Raw genomic sequence first — 14,816 nt, forward strand, 5'->3', positions numbered from 1 at the left:
CTGATCATAATAAATTGTTCCATCATCTAACCTTCATTGATCTGTCCTACTCTGGTTTCTCCTGGTTCTTCAGCTACCTGTCTGACAGATATCAAGCTGTTAAATGACAGTCTAGGAAATATATCATTTTACAAGTGTCTGCTAGTGCTCCCCAAGGAGCCACACCTGGACCACTTCTTTTTATCAACAATTTTCACATTCTGCCACAAAACATGCAAAACTAGTCCAATATGCTGATGATTCAACCTTGCTCTGCCGAAAATCCCCTTCTTCTCTAACAACTCATACAAGATTCATTTCCAACACAGAAACCTAGTTAGCACAGTTAGATGTAATACTAAAGCCAAAAAGGAGAAAACTTCTTTTCACTGCCCATTCTTATACAAGTGCAAAGCTGACTTTCAAATCACCTCTACAAATAACTACTGTGGTAGTCTTCAGCTCTAAATTACCAGAAGTTGTAGTACATGACATCACGACATTCAATCCCCACCCTCAACAACCAATCAAAAATAAAATAAATAAACAAATGCATAAATAAAATAACATATTAGAAGTTAGATCTGCTATACAGAGCCAAACATTATCTGGCTGAAAATAACAGCACAACATTACCATCCACCTACCTGCTGCCTACAGTTCTGTATGCCGCTCCAATTTTTACCAACTTCCAGTCTACCCTGACGATCAAACTAGAACTATTGTAATAAAACAGCCAAATTTCCTTCCAACAATCCATACTCCACATATCACTGTAGTGCCCTCAGGCTCCTGAATCAGCTTGAACTACTGCACCTACTCACAACTTCAGTTTGTACAGAGATTAGGCTTTCACCCTGAAAAATGTCCTGCCATAAGCAGTGTACTATAGCTCTACCCAAGCAACAGAGCTCTCTGATCTACTGACAAACATAACCTAATAATTCACAACATGCACAACAAAGCAAGAAATGGTCTTTACCCCAATCTTACCTCAAAATCCTGGATCTCAAACTACTCCACAAAGTACATATCCTTGAAGATAAATTAAACTTATTCTATTGACTTCTAGCTATGCCCCTGCTATTCCACAAGTTAAATTATTCCTTAACTACCACTCCTATATACACATACATGTCAGTGACTTTCTTTTCTCTTATATTTTTCTATCTTCTACTCATCTTACGACAAAATGCATATAATTACATCTGACCTAATGTACTAACTTCACTCAATGCTGATTATGTTGCTGCAAAATATACCTGCTTATTTCAAAATTGTCTGCTTTATTCATTCTCATTTTGTATTTAATGCTGCTAAAGCTACCTAAGCATTCTGTATGTTATATAAGTACTACTGTACATAGTTCTCATGAGGCATTGTATGTAATGCTAAATGTTACTGGAGTACCTTGCATGTTGTATAAGTAACACTATAAATAGTTCTCATGAAGCTTTGTATGTAATGCTAAATGCTACTGCAGTATCCTGTATGTTGTATAAGTACTACTGTAAATAGTTCTCGTGAAGCTTTATATGTAATGTTAAATGTTACTTGAGTATCCTGCACATTGTATAAGTACTACTGTAAATAGTTGTCGTGAAACTTTGTATGAAATGCTAAATGTTACTTGAGTATCCTGCATGTTCTACATGACTACTGCTGTTATTTCATTTGGAGCTTTTCTTCCTGGACCTCCACTAAAAAGGGGTGTGCTTGCCCATTCAGACTTTCCTGGTAAACAAAATGGAAATAAATACATAAGAACATAAATAACTAAATACTCCAAAGCTGCTTCCTGAGAAGTAGTATTAACCCAGGTTTTGATGGGTTATTTACACTTGCTGTAGTCTTCTCTTGGTAGATACTTTGGCTGAAGCTGGATGGAACAGACAGCTAAGGTGCTAAAAGGCCCTGAAGAGGTTCTCACCAAAATTGAATCCAGACCAGTCAATGAGGTCTCATCCATACTACCCATTCAGAAACCAGCCGAAAATCATTGCCTTCTAGTCAGTATCTTATCAGGAGCAAAACAGCAGCACTAATTCCAAGCCTGGTCCTAAGAAACACTTTGCAGGCTTTCTAGTGATTCGTAATCACTAGAAAGGTCAGGAAATAGTGTCCCTTTGTTTCTTCTTTTCACCAGGAGCACAGCAGAAGCCCTAATCCAAGCTAATTCCTAAGAAGCAGTTCCTAGGCTCTTCAGAGATAGGCAGTCTAGTCCTAAGTGTTACAGATTTTAAAAGTAAAGTGATTGATCCTCAGACTATCACAGTGTGCATTAAGTTAGTGGGATGGTATCAAACAAAAGGCTATCTGAAGATTAACAGTCTAAGGAGATGGGTCGTCTCAGTTTGGTTTGTCAGTGCACAGTAAACTCAGTGAAAGAGATTAGCCTGGGTGGATCTTCTAAAGCCAAATACAGAGTAGGGGTGAGCAGTTCAAAAGCCACCTAGTTTAAAAGCACAACCAGGATATGGAGGGTAGGTGGATGAGAAACAAAAATGATTTAAATGGTAAGATAAGTGGAATAGTAAAAATGTACATCTCTGAATACAAAATTGAATCCAAATGCTTTGCTTTGCTGGGTTTTAGCTTGTGCACAGGAAATTCAGCTTCCATGAGTCTTAGAGAAAGACAAATATGGCTAACTGCGTATGCAATAAATAAATAAATAAATAAATAAATATATATATATATATATATATATATATATATATATATATATATATATATATATATACACACATAGTATATGTATAGACACACACACATATACATACAGAGGGGAAATGAAAGCTAGAAACAGCTACAGTGCTAGACAATAGTGTTAATCTTATCACAACTGCAGAAATACCCTCTACTAGTCCCACTGGGTTTAATGACCACAAGCACTAGGTATCTCATACAGTTGGTCAAAAATTACTTGGGATTTGGGAACTTATGTGGACATGGACCTAATTTTTGTCCAGCATGTGTCTATTGTTGCAAGAAAGTCCTTCTGTATTGCACAGCTGATAAACAAAAGTACTGTGTCTAGATCTAGGGATACAATTGCCCCCTTTACTCATCCCTCATTAGGTCAGTCATTGAATGTAATGCCCCTTTGGCATGTATCTGTCCAAACACATGCAACAACTGGAATGCCCACAGAGATACCTTACTAAAAGGATTCAAGGCATAAACAAAATGTCCTACATGGACTGACTCAAAACCCTGTCACTACATTTGGTATCCTAGAGACTGCTAAGAGGTGACCTGAGTCTGCCACAAAAAGCATCCTCTGACCCAGTACTGATGGATTTACTACACATCAGCAAGTCAAATGGGATCAGAAATACTTAGTCTAGGGACCTAAACCTCTATCAACAGAGTGATTTGGACAGAGAGGTATATTTTTCAGATGATACTGCTCCTGGTGTGGAACAGACTCCCCATTTACATAAAGCAAAATTCATCCCTGTCAATTTACAAGCACAGCTTAGCTCTATGAATGGGAAACAGGAAATTTGCCTCAGGACTACTTCCTATACTACTAATAGAAAGATTCAGCTCCTAAATGCTTTATATCATGCATGGGTCCTCTCAAGTTATCTATAGTATGAGTCCAGTTATTCTTATTAGGGGTTATATATAATTACTGACCACGAGATGGGTAAGGACAATCTCTAACCATACAGGATAGGTTAATTCAAGCGCAAACAGGCAAATTGGCTAGGCTTGAAATGGCCTTCAAGGGCAGCTAGCCTAGTACATAGTTAGAACTAGTTGATTGTTCTGAGCTTGAAAAGTGACTAAAAGCTCAGCACTTAAATGCAGCAATTGCTGATTAATCCACTTATTAAAGAATGCAAACTGTAAAACCAATTCAGTTTAGAGATGTATCTTCAGATTCAGAGAAGAAATAGTAAAAATGCAGAAAAATAAGAGAAACCACTCAAAACTGATTTAAATACCTTAGTACAGAACAGTACCTACGTGTAAAAGTAGTGCTAACAGCAAAATGCCTTCAATTAGTAGCTGTAAGTATAGATGTATAGATTCAGTGAAAACAGTGAAATACAAAAATGACACACCACTCAAAACTGATTTAAATGGTAAAATAAGTGCAGCAGTATAAATTTACCTTGGATGCAAAATGAAGTATGAATGGTTTGATTAGGTTTAGCATGTACACAGAGTATGTGTTTTGTAAGGCTTTCATTCTCTATAGTAGATGAATTTCCTGAGCACACATAGTTGGGTTTCTCAAAGATATAAACTTTTCCAATTATTGTAGTGAATACTTAAGGTATTTTTCTGCTTCTAGAACTTTCACTTCATCATTAACCTTCTGTGCTGTTTCTTCCTGCCATTTTTCATATAATATATATGTGTGTGTGTGTGTGTGTGTGTGTGTGTGTGTGTGTGTGTGTGAGTGTGTGTGTGTGTGTGTGTGTGTGTATATATATATATATATATATATATATATATATATATATATATATATATATATATATATATATATATATACATATATATATATATATATATATATATATATATATATATATATACATACATATGGGTCTATCTGAGATGGTCGACAAGCCATTTGATCGACTTTCATTTGGTCGACAAATTCATTTGGTTGACAGGCAGATTTGCCCCCCTTCCCAATGCTGTGCGATCCTGGAGTTGATATATATAGTTAGGGGGGTGGGGGCACAGCCCTCACATTAGGTGGGGTGCGAAGCCCCCCACATAAAACTGCTTTTCGACCAAATGAACTGTCGACCAAATGAAAGTCGATCATATGGCCTGTCAACCATGTGATAGGGATCAATATATATATATATATATATATATATATATACATATATATATATATATATATATGTTTGTACAACAATCTTATATCTCCTGTTCTGATGTTCTGATTGCCAGGGAATGTCTCCTTGTTTCTCCTTGCATGATGATCATTTTTCTCTTGGAAACCTAATTTGGCAAGAAATATTTTTTCATACATGGTTCTGCTACTGAAACATCTTGAATGAACCACAGAACGGATTTGTTTTATTTCTTTTTTTTTAATTTCATATCAGCTTTAGTCTCTGTACATTTTTTCCACATCTCTTCTACATTTACTTTTAGTCCATGTTTAACCCCCAATGTACCATTGCTGTATGCCTGGATATTATTCCAACTATATTAAATAAAGAAGCGTTGCTTCAGACGCCAAAGGGACCCAGCATGGCTTGTCCTTTGTTCTTACCTCTGGCCTACCTGTCTCTCATACAAGACTAAAATCTTTAAGATATGTGTGGTTAATGTTATCAGTCACTAGCTTAATATATATTTTATTATTTTAATAAACCAAGTAGAACTCTATGCTACTCAGTGAACCTTGACTATGCTTTGGCTGCTGACTGATCTTTATTCTTTAATCTTTATTCACACAAATTTAAGTGAGACATTTATTGTGTCACAAAGCTAGAAGCTATGTTCAATTTGTTGTTTACATATAAAAAAAACTAACATAAAAAGAACTGAAAGTGTACTTTGAAATTGTTTTAACAACCCTTTTGAGAATAAGGCAGGATCCTTTACAATCAACACTGCAAAAAATCACAGAGCTCAATAAACAAGCCTGTTAATATATTTGTATACTGCACCCACTCCTGGAAGGTCCAACAATGAAAGAGTTTGTTCTTACCAAAATGCAACCATTTAATTATCAGAAATCATTTATCTATATTAAATATCATAGATACCTTTGTATCTCCACACCTCTTGACAGCATATTGAAAGAATACAGCTCTGATAACTGAAACTGTAGGTAGTTATGACTGTTTACATATCAGGTTAAGTTTATAACTTTATTGTCTGTTTGTTAGTTAAACCAAATCGGTAATGTAGGCTATTTGTAGTTGCAGTTTAGATGAACCCAGTACTTTTTCATACACTTCATCTATGTTCTCCATGTATTCTACAATAAGTACTTATCAAATAGAATTAAGTTTATCCATAGACTGTATCGCTTTTTGGTCTTCCTACCTGATTCCATATGTAAATACATCAGCTTCTCCTAAAGGAAGTCCATCTGTGTAGCTTCTAGTTTGCTGTCTAATACCTTCTTTAGACGAATTATGAATAACTGTAGTTAGCATTCATAGAATCAGTATTTACTGATCTAAATGTATGCTGTCACGTCCTCATTCTTCCATGCACACTCCATCATTCATAGAAACAACTTCTTATTTCTTCTTGTGACATCATCACAACTTGTCATCAGTGGTGTTATTTTCATTAACTTTTGCCAGAGAAGCTCTATTAAAACCACACTTTTCATGTTCAGTAGCACTTCTCATGAGGCATACACCAACCATATGCAGAAAGCATGATAGTTGTTAATATGTACATCAGAGCCATTATTTCAATTATGTGTAGTTTTCTTTACAAACTGAACCAAGCTAGTTTCTAAACTGATGAGTGCTATATGTAAACAGTGAAAGGCAGATTGTCATGGTCCACTTTAAAAAGCACACACAGATACCCATTGACTTTTGCGACCTTTATTGCATGGAATAATAAATGGCAAACATGGAAACTTTATTGAAACAATCAACTTCAACTCATTCCAAGAAAATAACATAAATAAACATAAGGGCAGTGTAACCACTCACACTTGGATAAGAAACATCCCCCACTTGCTCACTTATCATTGCAATAACAAGGCAGAGTCCCTGCTCACCTTCAGCATATCACCAATCCAATCCATCCACTCAAAGTCTTCCACCATCAAATCCTCACCACCTCAAACTTCCAATTATCCTCCTGAGGGGGAACAGAAGAGGGGCAAGCCTGTTCCTCTTCTCTGCCCAAAATGCCATCCCCAAAATGGAATGGGCAGGGAAGGAAACAAGCTCACACCAAATGTGCCTCCCAACAGTAAATCCCACCTCAAAAGCCTTCAAGACCCACCCCTTAATCCTACCTCACTTCCTCCCCTAGCTTCCCACTTGCTTAACACTTTCTTACCTGCTTCCTACCCACTCGCTTATTCTCATCTTACCTACTTCCTTACATCCCAGCTTCTCCTCCTCCCTCCCCACCATTAAAGCTGTCCCGTAACAACTTTGTATGTTCCAAAACTTCATTTGTCATGGTCCACTTTAAAAATCACACAGACACACACGGACCTTTGACGACCTTTATTGCATGGAATAATAAATGGTAAACATGGAAACTTTATTGAAACAATCAACTTAAACTCATTGCAAGAAAATAACATAAATAAACGTAAGGGCAGTGTAAACACTCATCCTTGGATAAGCAGCATCCCCCACTTGCTCATGTATTATTGTAATAACAAGGCAGCATCCCGGCTACCCTTCAGCATATCACCAATCCAATCCATCCACTCAACGTCTTCCACAATCAAATCCTCACCACCTCAAACTTCCAATTATCCTACTGAGGGGGAACAGAAGAGGAACAAGCCTGTCCCTCTTCTCTGCCCACCAGCCTGAAAGGGCTGTTCCCCCTCACACCATACCCCCTTTCACTAAACCCTCACAAATTAACCCCAGATTTAAATTAAAAAGATCAAGACCAAATTCGCTAAGATGAACCCCATCAGCCCTATGCCACATGGGATCCCTTTCCTCGAACTCCACATGCCGGATATTACACACTCCCATCTCTTTCAAATATTTTTCCAAAGTAAAACTAACATACTTCTGAGCCCTCTCCAATGCAGAAAATGTTTTTGCCTCCCTCCAAACCAACCTGGGAATAATCTCAGGCCAAAACAAAACCACTGATGGATAAAGTCTTCTCTGTGCTAAAACATCCTCACAAATGTGATAAACCAACTGCTTTTTTCAAATCCTACCCAAATCATTACCCCCAAATGAATCAACAAAGCATGGTGCAGTCCCCACTAACCCTGCAACATGGTAAATTCCTGCAGTTTCCAGCTCTACATACAACCCTTTAATACCATGCCAGGTAACCTTCAGTCCGAAATGTTCCAAGCCCAAATTCATTCCACTACATCTAACCGCCACACACCTAGCTGCCCAATATATGAAAGAATGACCTAAGATGATGATCCTCCTTTCACTTAAAAAAAAAATAAATAAATTATACCGAAGCAACACAACCAGCTTACTTAATATAAGTCAAAAAGGCATTGGAAGACCACTGCCCCACCCTCTTAATAACTTCAGTCGAACTTCCTCCCTTCGCTAGATCAGACGCCCTGCCCATCCTGAAAGAATGAGAAGAAAACTTGTCCCTTTCTAAACCAACACTGCAAAGAGTCCTTCTCATAATTAAATTTAATTGCTCACCTGTCAATGCTCTACCACTTACTGATGTAAAAACTAATCCCTGAAGTCTACCTCCTTTAGACACACACCTCCAGCTTGCCATAATCTCTTCCAAAACTATAGGTATACCTCTCCCTTCCTGATCCATCTTCAATGACATCAGCCTGATATGCACTGCCCTGGGCAATATAAGCACATCATCCTACACCAAGAAGCCCAAAAACTCAGACACACAAAAAGCCCCACAATACATCCATATGCTTCCCATACACCACATCACATAGTCATCCAAACATCCACATACTCTACCTAAACCCTTTAGCAACAATCTTAAACCCCCAATAGTCACAAGCCATCTTCTATCTGTAGCAGGGCCATCAACTCTATCCCAACCTTTCAATACTCGTCCCACCATCCTTGACCTAGTCCAATCCTCTGATCTGGCCGACCGAACAATACTCCAATTGCTGCTAATGCCACCCTCACCATTCAAACTGCCTTACCCTGCTTCCTCAGCATGGCTAAATAATACAGCAACAAACTCTCCGACCACTCACACTCTTCTTCCGATAGCTGCCTCACAAAGCTATCAAAATCGTACAATGCCCTACTGTAAGCCCTCCTTGTAGATACCACCCATGATGGTTGCACCAACCCACTGATCACAACTGCCCAAACTGCCAATTCTCATCTGGTACAACTGTGGGATGCCTTGCTGCTGTTGGAGCCACCTGCCGAAATTTGCAAAACTGAAAACGAGACAAACTGTCAGCTATCTCGTTCTTAACCCCCAGCAAATGCAACCCTGTAAATGAAAAGTTAATCAACAAGCTTTGCAACACTAGCTTACTTGAGGAGATTTAGCTATCTTGACCTATAACAGTCTCACCACCGCAATACTGTCCGAATTTCCTGTCAAACAATTCTGCCATATCACAGAAGCCACCCAAATCGGCATCAGCTCCAAGAAGGCAATTTTTCAGTTCCAGTCTTCAGACCAATGAGCAGGCCAAGGCACTTAGAACCATTGCCCCACAAAATAAGCTCCCATGCCCAACCCCCAGCTGTGTCTGTAAACAACTGCAGATCCGCTTGACCTACCCAATCCAACTGCCAAAATGTGATACCATTAAACTGATGTAAAAACTGTATCCACAAAGTTAGATCCTCCTGTGCTAACTTACTGACTCTTTGGTGCTTACTCTCCTCTCCTTTCAAGAAAAAAAGCTTCTCATTTGCTTAACCCTTTCTTTCCTGCTCCCTACCCACTTGCTTATTACCTACTTCCTTACATCCCAGTTTTTTCCCCCACCCCACCATTAAAGCTTCCCTGTGACAACTTCATCTGTTCCCAAACTTCATTTACTAGATTTTTAAGCATACTCTATAATTGTCAGTATGCATTTATACTAAAGTGACTATAGGTCTAAACTTCTTGGCAAATACAATACTTTTGCTTCTGGAGTTATATTATCGTAAGAGTATGAGGTGCTTATAACTAACAACACTTCATTTAGAGTTTTCTTTAAATACTTATGTCTTTATTTGCATTTCTTGCATCTTCAGTAAGTTAACCAGCTAGACCAAGACTCTTATATCAGCAAATTCATATTTGTAAAATGCTGCCATATTTAAATCCTTGCATTTTGAAACGTGTGGTATTCAGTTCTTATCTCATCTTGTACATTTCATGATGCACCCTTTAAAAGTTTTACAAAACTCATGGTATTGTCTAACATATTGTTGCAGAGTAAATTTGGCTCAGTTTTTATATGGCAGTTGTACTTACATAAATTCGACATCATTCGATAGCTGACTTATCATCAGATGTTTAGCCAGTGGTGGTATAATCTCATTTTCTTTTACTGCTTCTGATATAATATATTGAGCCTCAGTTAATCACTACACACTGGCTGAGCAAATATTAGCCAGAATAAAATCAGTAATTCTGATTATCAGCTTGTGATTTCCTGTTAATAAATTATTAATACTTTGTCTCTAGATTTTAACATTCTCTGTGCATAGCCTCTAGGTTGTTTATTGAAGCATTATTTACAGTTTGCTAATCTTAGTCATAAAGTTTTGCTGGAACTCATAATCAACTCCATTTTTATGAAGATGGCCACTTTTTTATCTGGATGGTGTCTAAGAAATGTATGCCATTCCCTCCCGACAACAGGCAATGATATTGGAAAAGAAATTTAGGTTAGGTGGTCCCAATACAGTTTTGTGTGCTCCTCTGTTAGTTACATTTTCTTCACAATATACTGCTTACACCACTATCAGAATGATATGTAGCATCTCCTTCAATTTCTGGTGCTTTATTTCTCACTTGGACTGAAAAAAAATATTTAGGAAGCATATTTTTGTCCCTAGGACTAAAGAATATCCTGCAATTACTGAAAGAACCACATTATCATCCACTTTCCTGGTATTTACAGAAATGGATCAATTATCTCAAATAACTGATAATGAATATGATCTGTTTCACATGATTATGTTGTACTGTAACTAAGCTCTTAGTAATTTAGACAGCTGTCATGCTGCTATACTGTTTTCCTTGCTGTTGGTTTGGGTGTTCCTTTTTCTCATTTACTATAATTACATCACTCTTATATTTCAAAAAAAAATTTGTAGAGATCACAAAGCAGCATTAGACACTTTGTAAACAATAACAGAATGCCCTTTGTGATGGAACAGGATGCAATTAGCTTACAATGAGTCTGAATAAATATAATGCCTCAAGTAAGATAAATCTCAATCCCATGTATACTTTTTAAGTTAGAAATTTGACAAAAAGATCTATAAGGAATGGTAGGTACCACAGAAGAAACTAAAATACAGACAATCAAGTTTTATTGGGATGGAACTAAAATAGCTTGAGAAAAAAATGCTACACAATTTAGATATAACAAGACCATTCTTGGTAGTATAAATAGGTAAGATGTCTAAATGTTTGTCATGCCTTATCAGTCTAGTTGATTCAATGCTGACATTATTTGACATCTGTGACATTCTCATAAATCATGACTGAATCGATACATTGCTGTGCTTGAAATGACAATATCTACCAGTCACTCAACTAAATAAGTCACATGGGAAAATAAAACAAATGAGTACACATCTTATGTTTACAGTATTCTCATGATGTGCTGTGAGAACCTTTCCCGATTTAATCTAAACACATTTTAATTGATAAGTTCTACAATTTATTAAAAATCAGAAAATTTACTTTCTTGACTCTGAGTTTGTTTATTTATTTGTTTATTGTCATTGCATTTTTTGCAATATGGTATAATCTTATTTTAATATTTTTCAAAGCGCAGATAGATTTCTCTTATCTGATTCTAACCAAAAAGTAATAGTACAAACTGAAAGGTTTGCTGGGTTGAGCAATACAATGACAATGCCTGCAGAAAAGGCAAATATTAAACAATATTATTTTATGACTTACTCTCTTTCTTTTCAGCTACTGTTTTCTGGCTTGGGGCTTCTTCTTCTGAATTTCTGCTTGGACATGGATTCTTACTGGCTTCCTTTCCAGCTGTGATTACTGAACTGTTGATGAACACTAAACTTTTACTGTATTTGGACTTGTTTTAATATATTCATCTTGGAACTGCTATATGGATTTTATCATGTTGGATTTACCTATGTGAAGTTTGCATGGTCTTACTTATCTGCACTTTTCATGGATTTGAGGGGTATGCTATCATCTTCTATCGCCATAGTCCAGGTTTTATTTACATTGGGATGTAATTTTCAGTTATGTAGGGCCATAGGTTTAAATGTCGAGGTTCTATACTACTGGCTGCATATCTATTGTTTTAATTATACTGGCCACCACAGGTAATCTCACTTTGTTTTAGAAATTACTCATGATCTTATATATTATATTGTTTTCTGTATTAATACTTTAATTCCTGAAAACATCGAAGTCCTTTAAGATATCACCACTCAGGGTTTTTCCTTCAATGGAAAAAGGGCTCTTCAAATGTAAACATCTTCTTTTCTTTATTCACCCATTTTATGTTTCAAGGGATCCCTACCTCATTTAATAACCCCTGCCATCAGATGGAATATCTTCAGAGTCACAGGTCCAAAGTGAGTTCTAAATAAAGGGCAGTGGTATTCATTGAGCATTCCTTAAGTATGGCACTAAAATTTCTGTTCCTGTCTCTTGTCTGTTGCCCTGGTGAAATCATTCAATCAATGTTCATAAGAATCCCTCTGTCAAATATGGGAATCATGCCATGCAACCACCGAGACATATCAGTTCTGTGCCACGTGAATTCCCCTACAAACTAAATCTTGAATAGCCATGCCTGCTTTGCAAGAAACCAAAATGCAGATGAATTTGTAATCTCACCAGGCCATTCAGCACTGCTATCATCATTTTATTCAATTCTCACTCATCTAACATGCATGGCATCCTTCATCATGAATATTTTTTAATAAAGTTTAACACAATACCTTCTTTGCATCTAGCACAAACTAATCACAGCTTTTGCTCCTATCTGAATATTCACTGCAAATAACTACAAGTAATACCCCCTAATACATTCTTTATGGTCTGTGGAGTTTAAATTCAAATGGTGTATAATGCCTTGATACAGAAGACTCTGTATTATTTCCCTAACAAATCACTAATCATTTAATAAAAGGAATACCATTCACCTCCAATGAATAGCATCCTAGTCTTGGTAGCAAATAACTGGTCCACATTTATACAAACATGATATAAGCTTTTTTGTAAATATACACATATCACTCAAGAAATAGCGCATGTGCAACAAAGCCAGTAATTTTACAGATTTCTTATAAAATACAAGTTTCTAGAGATTTGGTAATAAAGAATCAATCATTACACTTTAGTCTATGCAATAAATGGGATGGACAGTACATAGGCATGCCCATTGTGAATGTAAGAATGCAAGTACTTATGTAATTTCATATTTTTTATTATGACCAAAAATGGGTGAACCCTTCCATATTACCTTTTTATTAATAAAATATAGTTTAAAATAATCTTAGTTCACAAACTGGGAGGCAGTCAGAAATATATCTGAAGAGCAGAAAGAGATTAATATGATTTCAGCTTTGAAAATATAATAAAGCTGTCCTGCTGATAGATAACACCAACACAATTAAGCTAAAATACCAAGAGATCATTATCTCAGCTGGGTTATGTTTTAATTTTTTTAATGTTGCTACATAAATGTAATTCCTGAAAAAATTTGATGGATGACAATGGGCATCCCGTACAACTTTCTGCAAAAAAAGATCTGAATTAAAAGTTTAATCAAAGAAATGCAGCTTTAAGGTAGTGGTCAGAAGACCCATGATAAAAGTATTTCATAGTGCAAGATGGATGTCCAACAGCAGTGATTTTTGCAACAACTATCTGCTGCTTGCATATGCTCAACTCAGAGAAAAACAAATTGAGATACCTACTTTCACATACCTCTGCTTTGTCATGACTTTTGTCAGGCATGCTGGAGCCAATGCAATGTATTCTACTTTGTTTTACTCACCGTTATTTTTTTCTGCAAGTGGCAAAGTAACATATGTATGTGGTTGTATTTCGTCTCTTTTTTCAACAATTGGCCAAGTGACAAATGCAAGAACTTGTTACTCATAAGCAATATGAGTTGCAGCTCCATAATTGATGTGTGTCACAAGAAATCATTGCCGGTGCTGTTTCTATTACAGTACTAGCAATATTTTTTTTTTACTTTTTCCTTTTCTCCACATATGCACAACTAAGGAGTTGGCATATGTAAATAATGGGCTATATGGATAGATGGGGTGCTTGTCCCCTGCCAAAAATATTTTTTCATCTGCATGATGCTGCAAGCACAGGGCTTTTCTAGATATCAAATGATGAAATGTCATGAAAGCCTGTATGCTTATATAGTAAAGACAAATTTCAACATGTGAGTCTTAAGTCTGAAATCATTAACTGAGATGTTATGTAAAGTGTATATCTATATTTAATGCTGATCTACCAAAAGTCATAAGCTAGTAATCATACAGAAAAATGATGTAGACCAGACTGGAAAAAAAATTGTTCTTATTTATATGATAAAATACTTTTGGAGTTATGAGTGCGTAATTAAAAAAAATGCAACACTGGTGATCTTCTACTGTGCAAACTGTAGAACCAAACATGTGCAGAGTTGTTAGAAGGAAACTTGTGTAGCACAGCGTAATGTAATTAACTCTACTGCCACCCTACAGTGACTACTAACTCATCAATAGAAAAAACTCATAACACGGGGTCCTGCTGCATACCACAGGATACAGTGCAAAGTTTGTGGCAGTATAGTGCTTGCAGACCTCTTCTTATTTTCAGGCCTGATTTAACTCTTGTACACGACACAGCTATTTCTGGGCATGCATCCTTATTTTCAGGCTTGGTTTATCCCTTCCCACAATTTCCTGAATCCCCCTCATCAGATATGATTTTTGAAGCTGTCTACTACACAGAAAACTGTACAGTATGACTGGTATAGTAGTGCG

The sequence above is a fragment of the Protopterus annectens genome, chromosome 7.part0 (genome assembly GCF_019279795.1).
Source record: "Protopterus annectens isolate FY-2018-M chromosome 7.part0, PAN1.0, whole genome shotgun sequence".
Classification (NCBI taxonomy): domain Eukaryota; kingdom Metazoa; phylum Chordata; order Ceratodontiformes; family Protopteridae; genus Protopterus; species Protopterus annectens.